Here is an 18,720-nt window from a genome sequence, read left to right as displayed (position 1 = left end):
AATATCTCGATATATCTCGACAACTACGCTTCTGATCAAAAAATATCATAGAACATAAATTGTAGGAAACATAATTCTCTACAAAAAAGGTCTCTTAACATTTTGCCATAGCTCGCTTCGTTTCCGAGATATTTGCAGATATATGTCAAGGGAAGGGGCCTGACGGACATATTTCGAGATATTTCTTCTTCTTGTTGTACTTCTTCTGCACAGCTAAGCTGGAAGTGGCATTTACAGCTCGCAATAGTGCAAAGTTATCTCAAAGAAAGGGGCGACGGTGTTTCTGTATCTCTATTATGTTGGTGCGGCTTCGGAACTTTTAAATATCTTGATATATCTCGAGAACTACGCATCTGATCAAAAAATATCATAGAACATAAAAAGTAGGAAACTTAATTCTCTACAAAAAAGGTCTCTTAACATTTTGCCATAGCTCGCTTCGTTTCCGAGATATTTGCAGATTTATCTCAAGGGAAGGGGCCTGACGGACATATTTCGAGATATTTCTTCTTCTTGTTGTTCTTCTTCTGCACAGCTAAGCTGGAAGTGGCATTTGCGGCACGCACTAGTGCAGAGTTATCTCAAAGAAAGGGGCCACGGTGTTTCTGTATCTCTATTATGTTGGTGCGGCTTCGGAACTTTTAAATATCTTGATATATCTCGAGAACTGCGCATCTGATCAAAAAATATCATAGAACATAAAAAGTAGGAAACTTAGTTCTCTACAAAAAAGGTCTCTTAACATTTTGCCATAGCTCGCTTCGTTTCCGAGATATTTGCAGATTTATCTCAAGGGAAGGGGCCTGACGGACATATTTCGAGATATTTCTTCTTCTTGTTGTTCTTCTTCTGCACAGCTAAGCTGGAAGTGGCATTTGCGGCTCGCACTAGTGCAGAGTTATCTCAAAGAAAGGGGCCACGGTGTTTCTGTATCTCTATTATGTTGGTGCGGCTTCGGAACTTTTAAATATCTCGATATATCTCGACAACTACGCTTCTGATCAAAAAATATCATAGAACATAAATTGTAGGAAACATAATTCTCTACAAAAAAGGTCTCTTAACATTTTGCCATAGCTCGCTTCGTTTCCGAGATATTTGCAGATATATGTCAAGGGAAGGGGCCTGACGGACATATTTCGAGATATTTCTTCTTCTTGTTGTACTTCTTCTGCACAGCTAAGCTGGAAGTGGCATTTACAGCTCGCAATAGTGCAAAGTTATCTCAAAGAAAGGGGCGACGGTGTTTCTGTATCTCTATTATGTTGGTGCGGCTTCGGAACTTTTAAATATCTTGATATATCTCGAGAACTACGCATCTGATCAAAAAATATCATAGAACATAAAAAGTAGGAAACTTAATTCTCTACAAAAAAGGTCTCTTAACATTTTGCCATAGCTCGCTTCGTTTCCGAGATATTTGCAGATTTATCTCAAGGGAAGGGGCCTGACGGACATATTTCGAGATATTTCTTCTTCTTGTTGTTCTTCTTCTGCACAGCTAAGCTGGAAGTGGCATTTGCGGCTCGCACTAGTGCAGCGTTATTTCAAAGAAAGGGGCCACGGTGTTTCTGTATCTCTATTATGTTGGTGCGGCTTCGGAACTTTTAAATATCTTGATATATCTCGAGAACTACGCATCTGATCAAAAAATATCATAGAACATAAAAAGTAGGAAACTTAATTCTCTACAAAAAAGGTCTCTTAACATTTTGCCATAGCTCGCTTCGTTTCCGAGATATTTGCAGATTTATCTGAAGGGAAAGGGCCTGACGGACATATTTCGAGATATTTCTTCTTCTTGTTGTTCTTCTTCTGCACAGCTAAGCTGGAAGTGGCATTTGCAGCTCGCAATAGTGCAGAGTTATCTCAAAGAAAGGGGCCACGGTGTTTCTGTATCTCTATTATGTTGGTGCGGCTTCGGAACTTTTAAATATCTTGATATATCTCGAGAACTGCGCATCTGATCAAAAAATATCATAGAACATAAAAAGTAGGAAACTTAATTCTCTACAAAAAAGGTCTCTTAACATTTTGCCATAGCTCGCTTCGTTTCCGAGATATTTGCAGATATATGTCAAGGGAAGGGGCCTGACGGACATATTTCGAGATATTTCTTCTTCTTGTTGTTCTTCTTCTGCACAGCTAAGCTGGAAGTGGCATTTGCGGCTCGCACTAGTGCAGAGTTATCTCAAAGAAAGGGGCCACGGTGTTTCTGTATCTCTATTATGTTGGTGCGGCTTCGGAACTTTTAAATAACTTGATATATCTCGAGAACTACGCATCTGATCAAAAAATATCATAGAACATAAAAAGTAGGAAACTTAATTCTCTACAAAAAAGGTCTCTTAACATCTTGCCATAGCTCGCTTCGTTTCCGAGATATTTGCTGATTTATCTCAAGGGAAGGGGCCTGACGGACATATTTCGAGATATTTCTTCTTCTTGTTGTTCTTCTTCTGCACAGCTAAGCTGGAAGTGGCATTTGCGGCTCGCACTAGTGCAGAGTTATCTCAAAGAAAGGGGCCACGGTGTTTCTGTATCTCTATTATGTTGGTGCGGCTTCGGAACTTTTAAATATCTCGATATATCTCGAAAACTACGCTTGTGATCAAAAAATATCATAGAACATAAATTGTAGGAAACATAATTCTCTACAAAAAACGTCTCTTAACATTTTGCCATAGCTCGCTTCGTTTCCGAGATATTTGCAGATATATCTCAAGGGAAGGGGCCTGACGGACATATTTCGAGATATTTCTTCTTCTTGTTGTACTTCTTCTGCACAGCTAAGCTGGAAGTGGCATTTACAGCTCGCAATAGTGCAAAGTTATCTCAAAGAAAGGGGCGACGGTGTTTCTGTATCTCTATTATGTTGGTGCGGCTTCGGAACTTTTAAATATCTTGATATATCTCGAGAACTACGCATCTGATCAAAAAATATCATAGAACATAAAAAGTAGGAAACTTAATTCTCTACAAAAAAGGTCTGTTAACATTTTGCCATAGCTCGCTTCGTTTCCGAGATATTTGCAGATTTATCTCAAGGGAAGGGGCCTGACGGACATATTTCGAGATATTTCTTCTTCTTGTTGTTCTTCTTCTGCACAGCTAAGCTGGAAGTGGCATTTGCGGCTCGCACTAGTGCAGCGTTATCTCAAAGAAAGGGGCCACGGTGTTTCTGTATCTCTATTATGTTGGTGCGGCTTCGGAACTTTTAAATATCTTGATATATCTCGAGAACTACGCATCTGATCAAAAAATATCATAGAACATAAAAAGTAGGAAACTTAATTCTCTACAAAAAAGGTCTCTTAACATTTTGCCATAGCTCGCTTCCTTTCCGAGATATTTGCAGATATATGTCAAGGGAAGGGGCCTGACGGACATATTTCGAGATATTTCTTCTTCTTGTTGTACTTCTTCTGCACAGCTAAGCTGGAAGTGGCATTTACAGCTCGCAATAGTGCAAAGTTATCTCAAAGAAAGGGGCGACGGTGTTTCTGTATCTCTATTATGTTGGTGCGGCTTCGGAACTTTTAAATATCTTGATATATCTCGAGAACTACGCATCTGATCAAAAAATATCATAGAACATAAAAAGTAGGAAACTTAATTCTCTACAAAAAAGGTCTCTTAACATTTTGCCATAGCTCTCTTCGTTTCCGAGATATTTGCAGATTTATCTCAAGGGAAGGGGCCTGACGGACATATTTCGAGATATTTCTTCTTCTTGTTGTTCTTCTTCTGCACAGCTAAGCTGGAAGTGGCATTTGCAGCTCGCAATAGTGCAGAGTTATCTCAAAGAAAGGGGCCACGGTGTTTCTGTATCTCTATTATGTTGGTGCGGCTTCGGAACTTTTAAATATCTTGATATATCTCGAAAACTACGCATCTGATCAAAAAATATCATAGAACATAAAAAGTAGGAAACTTAATTCTCTACAAAAAAGGTCTCTTAACATCTTGCCATAGCTCGCTTCGTTTCCGAGATATTTGCTGATTTATCTCAAGGGAAGGGGCCTGACGGACATATTTCGAGATATTTCTTCTTCTTGTTGTTCTTCTTCTGCACAGCTAAGCTGGAAGTGGCATTTGCGGCTCGCACTAGTGCAGAGTTATCTCAAAGAAAGGGGCCACGGTGTTTCTGTATCTCTATTATGTTGGTGCGGCTTCGGAACTTTTAAATATCTCGATATATCTCGAAAACTACGCTTGTGATCAAAAAATATCATAGAACATAAATTGTAGGAAACATAATTCTCTACAAAAAACGTCTCTTAACATTTTGCCATAGCTCGCTTCGTTTCCGAGATATTTGCAGATATATCTCAAGGGAAGGGGCCTGACGGACATATTTCGAGATATTTCTTCTTCTTGTTGTACTTCTTCTGCACAGCTAAGCTGGAAGTGGCATTTACAGCTCGCAATAGTGCAAAGTTATCTCAAAGAAAGGGGCGACGGTGTTTCTGTATCTCTATTATGTTGGTGCGGCTTCGGAACTTTTAAATATCTTGATATATCTCGAGAACTACGCATCTGATCAAAAAATATCATAGAACATAAAAAGTAGGAAACTTAATTCTCTACAAAAAAGGTCTGTTAACATTTTGCCATAGCTCGCTTCGTTTCCGAGATATTTGCAGATTTATCTCAAGGGAAGGGGCCTGACGGACATATTTCGAGATATTTCTTCTTCTTGTTGTTCTTCTTCTGCACAGCTAAGCTGGAAGTGGCATTTGCGGCTCGCACTAGTGCAGCGTTATCTCAAAGAAAGGGGCCACGGTGTTTCTGTATCTCTATTATGTTGGTGCGGCTTCGGAACTTTTAAATATCTTGATATATCTCGAGAACTACGCATCTGATCAAAAAATATCATAGAACATAAAAAGTAGGAAACTTAATTCTCTACAAAAAAGGTCTCTTAACATTTTGCAATAGCTCGCTTCCTTTCCGAGATATTTGCAGATATATGTCAAGGGAAGGGGCCTGACGGACATATTTCGAGATATTTCTTCTTCTTGTTGTACTTCTTCTGCACAGCTAAGCTGGAAGTGGCATTTACAGCTCGCAATAGTGCAAAGTTATCTCAAAGAAAGGGGCGACGGTGTTTCTGTATCTCTATTATGTTGGTGCGGCTTCGGAACTTTTAAATATCTTGATATATCTCGAGAACTACGCATCTGATCAAAAAATATCATAGAACATAAAAAGTAGGAAACTTAATTCTCTACAAAAAAGGTCTCTTAACATTTTGCCATAGCTCGCTTCGTTTCCGAGATATTTGCAGATTTATCTGAAGGGAAAGGGCCTGACGGACATATTTCGAGATATTTCTTCTTCTTGTTGTTCTTCTTCTGCACAGCTAAGCTGGAAGTGGCATTTGCAGCTCGCAATAGTGCAGAGTTATCTCAAAGAAAGGGGCCACGGTGTTTCTGTATCTCTATTATGTTGGTGCGGCTTCGGAACTTTTAAATATCTTGATATATCTCGAGAACTGCGCATCTGATCAAAAAATATCATAGAACATAAAAAGTAGGAAACTTAATTCTCTACAAAAAAGGTCTCTTAACATTTTGCCATAGCTCGCTTCGTTTCCGAGATATTTGCAGATTTATCTCAAGGGAAGGGGCCTGACGGACATATTTCGAGATATTTCTTCTTCTTGTTGTTCTTCTTCGGCACAGCTAAGCTGGAAGTGGCATTTGCAGCTCGCAATAGTGCAGAGTTATCTCAAAGAAAGGGGCCACGGTGTTTCTGTATCTCTATTATGTTGGTGCGGCTTCGGAACTTTTAAATATCTTGATATATCTCGAGAACTACGCATCTGATCAAAAAATATCATAGAACATAAAAAGTAGGAAACTTAATTCTCTACAAAAAAGGTCTCTTAACATCTTGCCATAGCTCGCTTCGTTTCCGAGATATTTGCAGATTTATCTCAAGGGAAGGGGCCTGACGGACATATTTCGAGATATTTCTTCTTCTTGTTGTTCTTCTTCTGCACAGCTAAGCTGGAAGTGGCATTTGCGGCTCGCACTAGTGCAGAGTTATCTCAAAGAAAGGGGCCACGGTGTTTCTGTATCTCTATTATGTTGGTGCGGCTTCGGAACTTTTAAATATCTCGATATATCTCGAAAACTACGCTTGTGATCAAAAAATATCATAGAACATAAATTGTAGGAAACATAATTCTCTACAAAAAACGTCTCTTAACATTTTGCCATAGCTCGCTTCGTTTCCGAGATATTTGCAGATATATCTCAAGGGAAGGGGCCTGACGGACATATTTCGAGATATTTCTTCTTCTTGTTGTACTTCTTCTGCACAGCTAAGCTGGAAGTGGCATTTACAGCTCGCAATAGTGCAAAGTTATCTCAAAGAAAGGGGCGACGGTGTTTCTGTATCTCTATTATGTTGGTGCGGCTTCGGAACTTTTAAATATCTTGATATATCTCGAGAACTACGCATCTGATCAAAAAATATCATAGAACATAAAAAGTAGGAAACTTAATTCTCTACAAAAAAGGTCTGTTAACATTTTGCCATAGCTCGCTTCGTTTCCGAGATATTTGCAGATTTATCTCAAGGGAAGGGGCCTGACGGACATATTTCGAGATATTTCTTCTTCTTGTTGTTCTTCTTCTGCACAGCTAAGCTGGAAGTGGCATTTGCGGCTCGCACTAGTGCAGCGTTATCTCAAAGAAAGGGGCCACGGTGTTTCTGTATCTCTATTATGTTGGTGCGGCTTCGGAACTTTTAAATATCTTGATATATCTCGAGAACTACGCATCTGATCAAAAAATATCATAGAACATAAAAAGTAGGAAACTTAATTCTCTACAAAAAAGGTCTCTTAACATTTTGCCATAGCTCGCTTCCTTTCCGAGATATTTGCAGATATATGTCAAGGGAAGGGGCCTGACCGACATATTTCGAGATATTTCTTCTTCTTGTTGTACTTCTTCTGCACAGCTAAGCTGGAAGTGGCATTTACAGCTCGCAATAGTGCAAAGTTATCTCAAAGAAAGGGGCGACGGTGTTTCTGTATCTCTATTATGTTGGTGCGGCTTCGGAACTTTTAAATATCTTGATATATCTCGAGAACTACGCATCTGATCAAAAAATATCATAGAACATAAAAAGTAGGAAACTTAATTCTCTACAAAAAAGGTCTCTTAACATTTTGCCATAGCTCGCTTCGTTTCCGAGATATTTGCAGATTTATCTCAAGGGAAGGGGCCTGACGGACATATTTCGAGATATTTCTTCTTCTTGTTGTTCTTCTTCTGCACAGCTAAGCTGGAAGTGGCATTTGCGGCTCGCACTAGTGCAGAGTTATCTCAAAGAAAGGGGCCACGGTGTTTCTGTATCTCTATTATGTTGGTGCGGCTTCGGAACTTTTAAATATCTCGATATATCTCGAAAACTACGCTTGTGATCAAAAAATATCATAGAACATAAATTGTAGGAAACATAATTCTCTACAAAAAACGTCTCTTAACATTTTGCCATAGCTCGCTTCGTTTCCGAGATATTTGCAGATATATCTCAAGGGAAGGGGCCTGACGGACATATTTCGAGATATTTCTTCTTCTTGTTGTACTTCTTCTGCACAGCTAAGCTGGAAGTGGCATTTACAGCTCGCAATAGTGCAAAGTTATCTCAAAGAAAGGGGCGACGGTGTTTCTGTATCTCTATTATGTTGGTGCGGCTTCGGAACTTTTAAATATCTTGATATATCTCGAGAACTACGCATCTGATCAAAAAATATCATAGAACATAAAAAGTAGGAAACTTAATTCTCTACAAAAAAGGTCTGTTAACATTTTGCCATAGCTCGCTTCGTTTCCGAGATATTTGCAGATTTATCTCAAGGGAAGGGGCCTGACGGACATATTTCGAGATATTTCTTCTTCTTGTTGTTCTTCTTCTGCACAGCTAAGCTGGAAGTGGCATTTGCGGCTCGCACTAGTGCAGAGTTATCTCAAAGAAAGGGGCCGCGGTGTTTCTGTATCTCTATTATGTTGGTGCGGCTTCGGAACTTTTAAATATCTCGATATATCTCGAAAACTACGCTTCTGATCAAAAAATATCATAGAACATAAATTGTAGGAACCATAATTCTCTACAAAAAAGGTCTCTTAACATTTTGCCATAGCTCGCTTCGTTTCCGAGATATTTGCAGATATATCTCAAGGGAAGGGGCCTGACGGACATATTTCGAGATATTTCTTCTTCTTGTTGTACCTCTTCTGCACAGCTAAGCTGGAAGTGGCATTTACAGCTCGCAATAGTGCAAAGTTATCTCAAAGAAAGGGGCGACGGTGTTTCTGTATCTCTATTATGTTGGTGCGGCTTCGAAACTTTTAAATATCTTGATATATCTCGAGAACTACGCATCTGATCAAAAAATATCATAGAACATAAAAAGTAGGAAACTTAATTCTCTACAAAAAAGGTCTCTTAACATTTTGCCATAGCTCGCTTCGTTTCCGAGATATTTGCAGATTTATCTCAAGGGAAGGGGCCTGACGGACATATTTCGAGATATTTCTTCTTCTTGTTGTTCTTCTTCTGCACAGCTAAGCTGGAAGTGGCATTTGCGGCTCGCACTAGTGCAGAGTTATCTCAAAGAAAGGGGCCACGGTGTTTCTGTATCTCTATTATGTTGGTGCGGCTTCGGAACTTTTACATATCTTGATATATCTCGAGAACTACGCATCTGATCAAAAAATATCATAGAACATAAAAAGTAGGAAACTTAATTCTCTACAAAAAAGGTCTCTTAACATTTTGCCATAGCTCGCTTCGTTTCCGAGATATTTGCAGATTTATCTCAAGGGAAGGGGCCTGACGGACATATTTCGAGATATTTCTTCTTCTTGTTGTTCTTCTTCTGCACAGCTAAGCTGGAAGTGGCATTTGCGGCTCGCACTAGTGCAGCGTTATTTCAAAGAAAGGGGCCACGGTGTTTCTGTATCTCTATTATGTTGGTGCGGCTTCGGAACTTTTAAATATCTTGATATATCTCGAGAACTACGCATCTGATCAAAAAATATCATAGAACATAAAAAGTAGGAAACTTAATTCTCTACAAAAAAGGTCTCTTAACATTTTGCCATAGCTCGCTTCCTTTCCGAGATATTTGCAGATTTATCTCAAGGGAAGGGGCCTGACGGACATATTTCGAGATATTTCTTCTTCTTGTTGTTCTTCTTCTGCACAGCTAAGCTGGAAGTGGCATTTGCGGCTCGCACTAGTGCAGAGTTATCTCAAAGAAAGGGGCCACGGTGTTTCTGTATCTCTATTATGTTGGTGCGGCTTCGGAACTTTTAAATATCTTGATATATCTCGAGAACTGCGCATCTGATCAAAAAATATCATAGAACATAAAAAGTAGGAAACTTAATTCTCTACAAAAAAGGTCTCTTAACATTTTGCCATAGCTCGCTTCGTTTCCGAGATATTTGCAGATATATGTCAAGGGAAGGGGCCTGACGGACATATTTCGAGATATTTCTTCTTCTTGTTGTTCTTCTTCTGCACAGCTAAGCTGGAAGTGGCATTTGCGGCTCGCACTAGTGCAGAGTTATCTCAAAGAAAGGGGCCACGGTGTTTCTGTATCTCTATTATGTTGGTGCGGCTTCGGAACTTTTAAATATCTTGATATATCTCGAGAACTACGCATCTGATCAAAAAATATCATAGAACATAAAAAGTAGGAAACTTAATTCTCTACAAAAAAGGTCTCTTAACATTTTGCCATAGCTCGCTTCGTTTCCGAGATATTTGCAGATTTATCTCAAGGGAAGGGGCCTGACGGACATATTTCGAGATATTTCTTCTTCTTGTTGTTCTTCTTCGGCACAGCTAAGCTGGAAGTGGCATTTGCAGCTCGCAATAGTGCAGAGTTATCTCAAAGAAAGGGGCCACGGTGTTTCTGTATCTCTATTATGTTGGTGCGGCTTCGGAACTTTTAAATATCTTGATATATCTCGAGAACTACGCATCTGATCAAAAAATATCATAGAACATAAAAAGTAGGAAACTTAATTCTCTACAAAAAAGGTCTCTTAACATCTTGCCATAGCTCGCTTCGTTTCCGAGATATTTGCAGATTTATCTCAAGGGAAGGGGCCTGACGGACATATTTCGAGATATTTCTTCTTCTTGTTGTTCTTCTTCGGCACAGCTAAGCTGGAAGTGGCATTTGCGGCTCGCACTAGTGCAGAGTTATCTCAAAGAAAGGGGCCACGGTGTTTCTGTATCTCTATTATGTTGGTACGACTTCGGAACTTTTAAATATCTCGATATATCTCGAAAACTACGCTTCTGATCAAAAAATATCGTAGAACATAAATTGTAGGAAACATAATTCTTTACAAAAAAGGTCTCTTAGCATTTTGCCATAGCTCGCTTCGTTTCCGAGATATTTGCAGATTTATCTCAAGGGAAGGGGCATGACGGACATATTTCGAGATATTTCTTCTTCTTGTTGTTCTTCTTCTGCACAGCTAAGCTGGAAGTGGCATTTGCAGCTCGCAATAGTGCAGAGTTATCTCAAAGAAAGGGGCCACGGTGTTTCTGTATCTCTATTATGTTGGTGCGGCTTCGGAACTTTTAAATATCTTGATATATCTCGAGAACTACGCATCTGATCAAAAAATATCATAGAACATAAAAAGTAGGAAACTTAATTCTCTACAAAAAAGGTCTCTTAACATTTTGCCATAGCTCGCTTCCTTTCCGAGATATTTGCAGATTTATCTCAAGGGAAGGGGCCTGACGGACATATTTCGAGATATTTCTTCTTCTTGTTGTTATTCTTCTGCACAGCTAAGCTGGAAGTGGCATTTGCGGCTCGCACTAGTGCAGAGTTATCTCAAAGAAAGGGGCCGCGGTGTTTCTGTATCTCTATTATGTTGGTGCGGCTTCGGAACTTTTAAATATCTCGATATATCTCGAAAACTACGCTTCTGATCAAAAAATATCATAGAACATAAATTGTAGGAACCATAATTCTCTACAAAAAAGGTCTCTTAACATTTTGCCATAGCTCGCTTCGTTTCCGAGATATTTGCAGATATATCTCAAGGGAAGGGGCCTGACGGACATATTTCGAGATATTTCTTCTTCTTGTTGTACCTCTTCTGCACAGCTAAGCTGGAAGTGGCATTTACGGCTCGCACTAGTGCAGAGTTATCTCAAAGAAAGGGGCCACGGTGTTTCTGTATCTCTATTATGTTGGTGCGGCTTCGGAACTTTTAAATATCTCGATATATCTCGAAAACTACGCTTCTGATCAAAAAATATCATAGAACATAAATTGTAGGAAACATAATTCTCTACAAAAAAGGTCTCTTAGCATTTTGCCATAGCTCGCTTCGTTTCCGAGATATTTGCAGATTTATCTGAAGGGAAAGGGCCTGACGGACATATTTCGAGATATTTCTTCTTCTTGTTGTTCTTCTTCTGCACAGCTAAGCTGGAAGTGGCATTTGCAGCTCGCAATAGTGCAGAGTTATCTCAAAGAAAGGGGCCACGGTGTTTCTGTATCTCTATTATGTTGGTGCGGCTTCGGAACTTTTAAATATCTTGATATATCTCGAGAACTGCGCATCTGATCAAAAAATATCATAGAACATAAAAAGTAGGAAACTTAATTCTCTACAAAAAAGGTCTGTTAACATTTTGCCATAGCTCGCTTCGTTTCCGAGATATTTGCAGATTTATCTCAAGGGAAGGGGCCTGACGGACATATTTCGAGATATTTCTTCTTCTTGTTGTTCTTCTTCTGCACAGCTAAGCTGGAAGTGGCATTTGCGGCTCGCACTAGTGCAGCGTTATTTCAAAGAAAGGGGCCACGGTGTTTCTGTATCTCTATTATGTTGGTGCGGCTTCGGAACTTTTAAATATCTTGATATATCTCGAGAACTACGCATCTGATCAAAAAATATCATAGAACATAAAAAGTAGGAAACTTAATTCTCTACAAAAAAGGTCTCTTAACATTTTGCCATAGCTCGCTTCCTTTCCGAGATATTTGCAGATTTATCTCAAGGGAAGGGGCCTGACGGACATATTTCGAGATATTTCTTCTTCTTGTTGTTCTTCTTCTGCACAGCTAAGCTGGAAGTGGCATTTGCGGCTCGCACTAGTGCAGAGTTATCTCAAAGAAAGGGGCCACGGTGTTTCTGTATCTCTATTATGTTGGTGCGGCTTCGGAACTTTTAAATATCTCGATATATCTCGACAACTACGCTTCTGATCAAAAAATATCATAGAACATAAATTGTAGGAAACATAATTCTCTACAAAAAAGGTCTCTTAACATTTTGCCATAGCTCGCTTCGTTTCCGAGATATTTGCAGATTTATCTCAAGGGAAGGGGCCTGACGGACATATTTCGAGATATTTCTTCTTCTTGTTGTTCTTCTTCTGCACAGCTAAGCTGGAAGTGGCATTTGCGGCTCGCACTAGTGCAGCGTTATTTCAAAGAAAGGGGCCACGGTGTTTCTGTATCTCTATTATGTTGGTGCGGCTTCGGAACTTTTAAATATCTTGATATATCTCGAGAACTACGCATCTGATCAAAAAATATCATAGAACATAAAAAGTAGGAAACTTAATTCTCTACAAAAAAGGTCTCTTAACATTTTGCCATAGCTCGCTTCGTTTCCGAGATATTTGCAGATTTATCTGAAGGGAAAGGGCCTGACGGACATATTTCGAGATATTTCTTCTTCTTGTTGTTCTTCTTCTGCACAGCTAAGCTGGAAGTGGCATTTGCAGCTCGCAATAGTGCAGAGTTATCTCAAAGAAAGGGGCCACGGTGTTTCTGTATCTCTATTATGTTGGTGCGGCTTCGGAACTTTTAAATATCTTGATATATCTCGAGAACTACGCATCTGATCAAAAAATATCATAGAACATAAAAAGTAGGAAACTTAATTCTCTACAAAAAAGTTCTCTTAACATCTTGCCATAGCTCGCTTCGTTTCCGAGATATTTGCAGATTTATCTCAAGGGAAGGGGCCTGACGGACATATTTCGAGATATTTCTTCTTCTTGTTGTTCTTCTTCTGCACAGCTAAGCTGGAAGTGGCATTTGCGGCTCGCACTAGTGCAGAGTTATCTCAAAGAAAGGGGCCACGGTGTTTCTGTATCTCTATTATGTTGGTGCGGCTTCGGAACTTTTAAATATCTCGATATATCTCGAAAACTACGCTTGTGATCAAAAAATATCATAGAACATAAATTGTAGGAAACATAATTCTCTACAAAAAACGTCTCTTAACATTTTGCCATAGCTCGCTTCGTTTCCGAGATATTTGCAGATATATCTCAAGGGAAGGGGCCTGACGGACATATTTCGAGATATTTCTTCTTCTTGTTGTACTTCTTCTGCACAGCTAAGCTGGAAGTGGCATTTACAGCTCGCAATAGTGCAAAGTTATCTCAAAGAAAGGGGCGACGGTGTTTCTGTATCTCTATTATGTTGGTGCGGCTTCGGAACTTTTAAATATCCTGATATATCTCGAGAACTACGCATCTGATCAAAAAATATCATAGAACATAAAAAGTAGGAAACTTAATTCTCTACAAAAAAGGTCTGTTAACATTTTGCCATAGCTCGCTTCGTTTCCGAGATATTTGCAGATTTATCTCAAGGGAAGGGGCCTGACGGACATATTTCGAGATATTTCTTCTTCTTGTTGTTCTTCTTCTGCACAGCTAAGCTGGAAGTGGCATTTGCGGCTCGCACTAGTGCAGCGTTATTTCAAAGAAAGGGGCCACGGTGTTTCTGTATCTCTATTATGTTGGTGCGGCTTCGGAACTTTTAAATATCTTGATATATCTCGAGAACTACGCATCTGATCAAAAAATATCATAGAACATAAAAAGTAGGAAACTTAATTCTCTACAAAAAAGGTCTCTTAACATTTTGCCATAGCTCGCTTCCTTTCCGAGATATTTGCAGATTTATCTCAAGGGAAGGGGCCTGACGGACATATTTCGAGATATTTCTTCTTCTTGTTGTTCTTCTTCTGCACAGCTAAGCTGGAAGTGGCATTTGCGGCTCGCACTAGTGCAGAGTTATCTCAAAGAAAGGGGCCACGGTGTTTCTGTATCTCTATTATGTTGGTGCGGCTTCGGAACTTTTAAATATCTCGATATATCTCGACAACTACGCTTCTGATCAAAAAATATCATAGAACATAAATTGTAGGAAACATAATTCTCTACAAAAAAGGTCTCTTAACATTTTGCCATAGCTCGCTTCGTTTCCGAGATATTTGCAGATTTATCTCAAGGGAAGGGGCCTGACGGACATATTTCGAGATATTTCTTCTTCTTGTTGTTCTTCTTCTGCACAGCTAAGCTGGAAGTGGCATTTGCGGCTCGCACTAGTGCAGCGTTATTTCAAAGAAAGGGGCCACGGTGTTTCTGTATCTCTATTATGTTGGTGCGGCTTCGGAACTTTTAAATATCTTGATATATCTCGAGAACTACGCATCTGATCAAAAAATATCATAGAACATAAAAAGTAGGAAACTTAATTCTCTACAAAAAAGGTCTCTTAACATTTTGCCATAGCTCGCTTCGTTTCCGAGATATTTGCAGATTTATCTGAAGGGAAAGGGCCTGACGGACATATTTCGAGATATTTCTTCTTCTTGTTGTTCTTCTTCTGCACAGCTAAGCTGGAAGTGGCATTTGCAGCTCGCAATAGTGCAGAGTTATCTCAAAGAAAGGGGCCACGGTGTTTCTGTATCTCTATTATGTTGGTGCGGCTTCGGAACTTTTAAATATCTTGATATATCTCGAGAACTACGCATCTGATCAAAAAATATCATAGAACATAAAAAGTAGGAAACTTAATTCTCTACAAAAAAGTTCTCTTAACATCTTGCCATAGCTCGCTTCGTTTCCGAGATATTTGCAGATTTATCTCAAGGGAAGGGGCCTGACGGACATATTTCGAGATATTTCTTCTTCTTGTTGTTCTTCTTCTGCACAGCTAAGCTGGAAGTGGCATTTGCGGCTCGCACTAGTGCAGAGTTATCTCAAAGAAAGGGGCCACGGTGTTTCTGTATCTCTATTATGTTGGTGCGGCTTCGGAACTTTTAAATATCTCGATATATCTCGAAAACTACGCTTGTGATCAAAAAATATCATAGAACATAAATTGTAGGAAACATAATTCTCTACAAAAAACGTCTCTTAACATTTTGCCATAGCTCGCTTCGTTTCCGAGATATTTGCAGATTTATCTCAAGGGAAGGGGCCTGACGGACATATTTCGAGATATTTCTTCTTCTTGTTGTTCTTCTTCTGCACAGCTAAGCTGGAAGTGGCATTTGCGGCTCGCACTAGTGCAGCGTTATTTCAAAGAAAGGGGCCACGGTGTTTCTGTATCTCTATTATGTTGGTGCGGCTTCGGAACTTTTAAATATCTTGATATATCTCGAGAACTACGCATCTGATCAAAAAATATCATAGAACATAAAAAGTAGGAAACTTAATTCTCTACAAAAAAGGTCTCTTAACATTTTGCCATAGCTCGCTTCGTTTCCGAGATATTTGCAGATTTATCTGAAGGGAAAGGGCCTGACGGACATATTTCGAGATATTTCTTCTTCTTGTTGTTCTTCTTCTGCACAGCTAAGCTGGAAGTGGCATTTGCAGCTCGCAATAGTGCAGAGTTATCTCAAAGAAAGGGGCCACGGTGTTTCTGTATCTCTATTATGTTGGTGCGGCTTCGGAACTTTTAAATATCTTGATATATCTCGAGAACTACGCATCTGATCAAAAAATATCATAGAACATAAAAAGTAGGAAACTTAATTCTCTACAAAAAAGTTCTCTTAACATCTTGCCATAGCTCGCTTCGTTTCCGAGATATTTGCAGATTTATCTCAAGGGAAGGGGCCTGACGGACATATTTCGAGATATTTCTTCTTCTTGTTGTTCTTCTTCTGCACAGCTAAGCTGGAAGTGGCATTTGCGGCTCGCACTAGTGCAGAGTTATCTCAAAGAAAGGGGCCACGGTGTTTCTGTATCTCTATTATGTTGGTGCGGCTTCGGAACTTTTAAATATCTCGATATATCTCGAAAACTACGCTTGTGATCAAAAAATATCATAGAACATAAATTGTAGGAAACATAATTCTCTACAAAAAACGTCTCTTAACATTTTGCCATAGCTCGCTTCGTTTCCGAGATATTTGCAGATATATCTCAAGGGAAGGGGCCTGACGGACATATTTCGAGATATTTCTTCTTCTTGTTGTACTTCTTCTGCACAGCTAAGCTGGAAGTGGCATTTACAGCTCGCAATAGTGCAAAGTTATCTCAAAGAAAGGGGCGACGGTGTTTCTGTATCTCTATTATGTTGGTGCGGCTTCGGAACTTTTAAATATCTTGATATATCTCGAGAACTACGCATCTGATCAAAAAATATCATAGAACATAAAAAGTAGGAAACTTAATTCTCTACAAAAAAGGTCTGTTAACATTTTGCCATAGCTCGCTTCGTTTCCGAGATATTTGCAGATTTATCTCAAGGGAAGGGGCCTGACGGACATATTTCGAGATATTTCTTCTTCTTGTTGTTCTTCTTCTGCACAGCTAAGCTGGAAGTGGCATTTGCGGCTCGCACTAGTGCAGCGTTATCTCAAAGAAAGGGGCCACGGTGTTTCTGTATCTCTATTATGTTGGTGCGGCTTCGGAACTTTTAAATATCTTGATATATCTCGAGAACTACGCATCTGATCAAAAAATATCATAGAACGTAAAAAGTAGGAAACTTAATTCTCTACAAAAAAGGTCTCTTAACATTTTGCCATAGCTCGCTTCCTTTCCGAGATATTTGCAGATTTATCTCAAGGGAAGGGGCCTGACGGACATATTTCGAGATATTTCTTCTTCTTGTTGTTCTTCTTCTGCACAGCTAAGCTGGAAGTGGCATTTGCGGCTCGCACTAGTGCAGAGTTATCTCAAAGAAAGGGGCCACGGTGTTTCTGTATCTCTATTATGTTGGTGCGGCTTCGGAACTTTTAAATATCTCGATATATCTCGACAACTACGCTTCTGATCAAAAAATATCATAGAACATAAATTGTAGGAAACATAATTCTCTACAAAAAAGGTCTCTTAACATTTTGCCATAGCTCGCTTCGTTTCCGAGATATTTGCAGATATATGTCAAGGGAAGGGGCCTGACGGACATATTTCGAGATATTTCTTCTTCTTGTTGTACTTCTTCTGCACAGCTAAGCTGGAAGTGGCATTTACAGCTCGCAATAGTGCAAAGTTATCTCAAAGAAAGGGGCGACGGTGTTTCTGTATCTCTATTATGTTGGTGCGGCTTCGGAACTTTTAAATATCTTGATATATCTCGAGAACTACGCATCTGATCAAAAAATATCATAGAACATAAAAAGTAGGAAACTTAATTCTCTACAAAAAAGGTCTCTTAACATTTTGCCATAGCTCGCTTTGTTTCCGAGATATTTGCAGATTTATCTGAAGGGAAAGGGCCTGACGGACATATTTCGAGATATTTCTTCTTCTTGTTGTTCTTCTTCTGCACAGCTAAGCTGGAAGTGGCATTTGCAGCTCGCAATAGTGCAGAGTTATCTCAAAGAAAGGGGCCACGGTGTTTCTGTATCTCTATTATGTTGGTGCGGCTTCGGAACTTTTAAATATCTTGATATATCTCGAGAACTGCGCATCTGATCAAAAAATATCATAGAACATAAAAAGTAGGAAACTTAATTCTCTACAAAAAAGGTCTCTTAACATTTTGCCATAGCTCGCTTCGTTTCCGAGATATTTGCAGATATATGTCAAGGGAAGGGGCCTGACGGACATATTTCGAGATATTTCTTCTTCTTGTTGTTCTTCTTCTGCACAGCTAAGCTGGAAGTGGCATTTGCGGCTCGCACTAGTGCAGAGTTATCTCAAAGAAAGGGGCCACGGTGTTTCTGTATCTCTATTATGTTGGTGCGGCTTCGGAACTTTTAAATATCTTGATATATCTCGAGAACTACGCATCTGATCAAAAAATATCATAGAACATAAAAAGTAGGAAACTTAATTCTCTACAAAAAAGGTCTCTTAACATTTTGCCATAGCTCGCTTCGTTTCCGAGATATTTGCAGATTTATCTCAAGGGAAGGGGCCTGACGGACATATTTCGAGATATTTCTTCTTCTTGTTGTTCTTCTTCGGCACAGCTAAGCTGGAAGTGGCATTTGCGGCTCGCACTAGTGCAGAGTTATCTCAAAGAAAGGGGCCACGGTGTTTCTGTATCTCTATTATGTTGGTGCGACTTCGGAACTTTTAAATATCTCGATATATCTCGAAAACTACGCTTCTGATCAAAAAATATCATAGAACATAAATTGTAGGAAACATAATTCTTTACAAAAAAGGTCTCTTAGCATTTTGCCATAGCTCGCTTCGTTTCCGAGATATTTGCAGATTTATCTCAAGGGAAGGGGCATGACGGACATATTTCGAGATATTTCTTCTTCTTGTTGTACTTTTTCTGCACAGCTAAGCTGGAAGTGGCATTTACAGCTCGCAATAGTGCAAAGTTATCTCAAAGAAAGGGGCGACGGTGTTTCTGTATCTCTATTATGTTGGTGCGGCTTCGGAACTTTTAAATATCTTGATATATCTCGAGAACTACGCATCTGATCAAAAAAT

Source organism: Osmia lignaria, unplaced genomic scaffold, assembly GCF_051020975.1.
Source record: "Osmia lignaria lignaria isolate PbOS001 unplaced genomic scaffold, iyOsmLign1 scaffold0005, whole genome shotgun sequence".
Lineage (NCBI taxonomy): Eukaryota > Metazoa > Arthropoda > Insecta > Hymenoptera > Megachilidae > Osmia > Osmia lignaria.
This window is presented reverse-complemented; position numbering follows the sequence as displayed.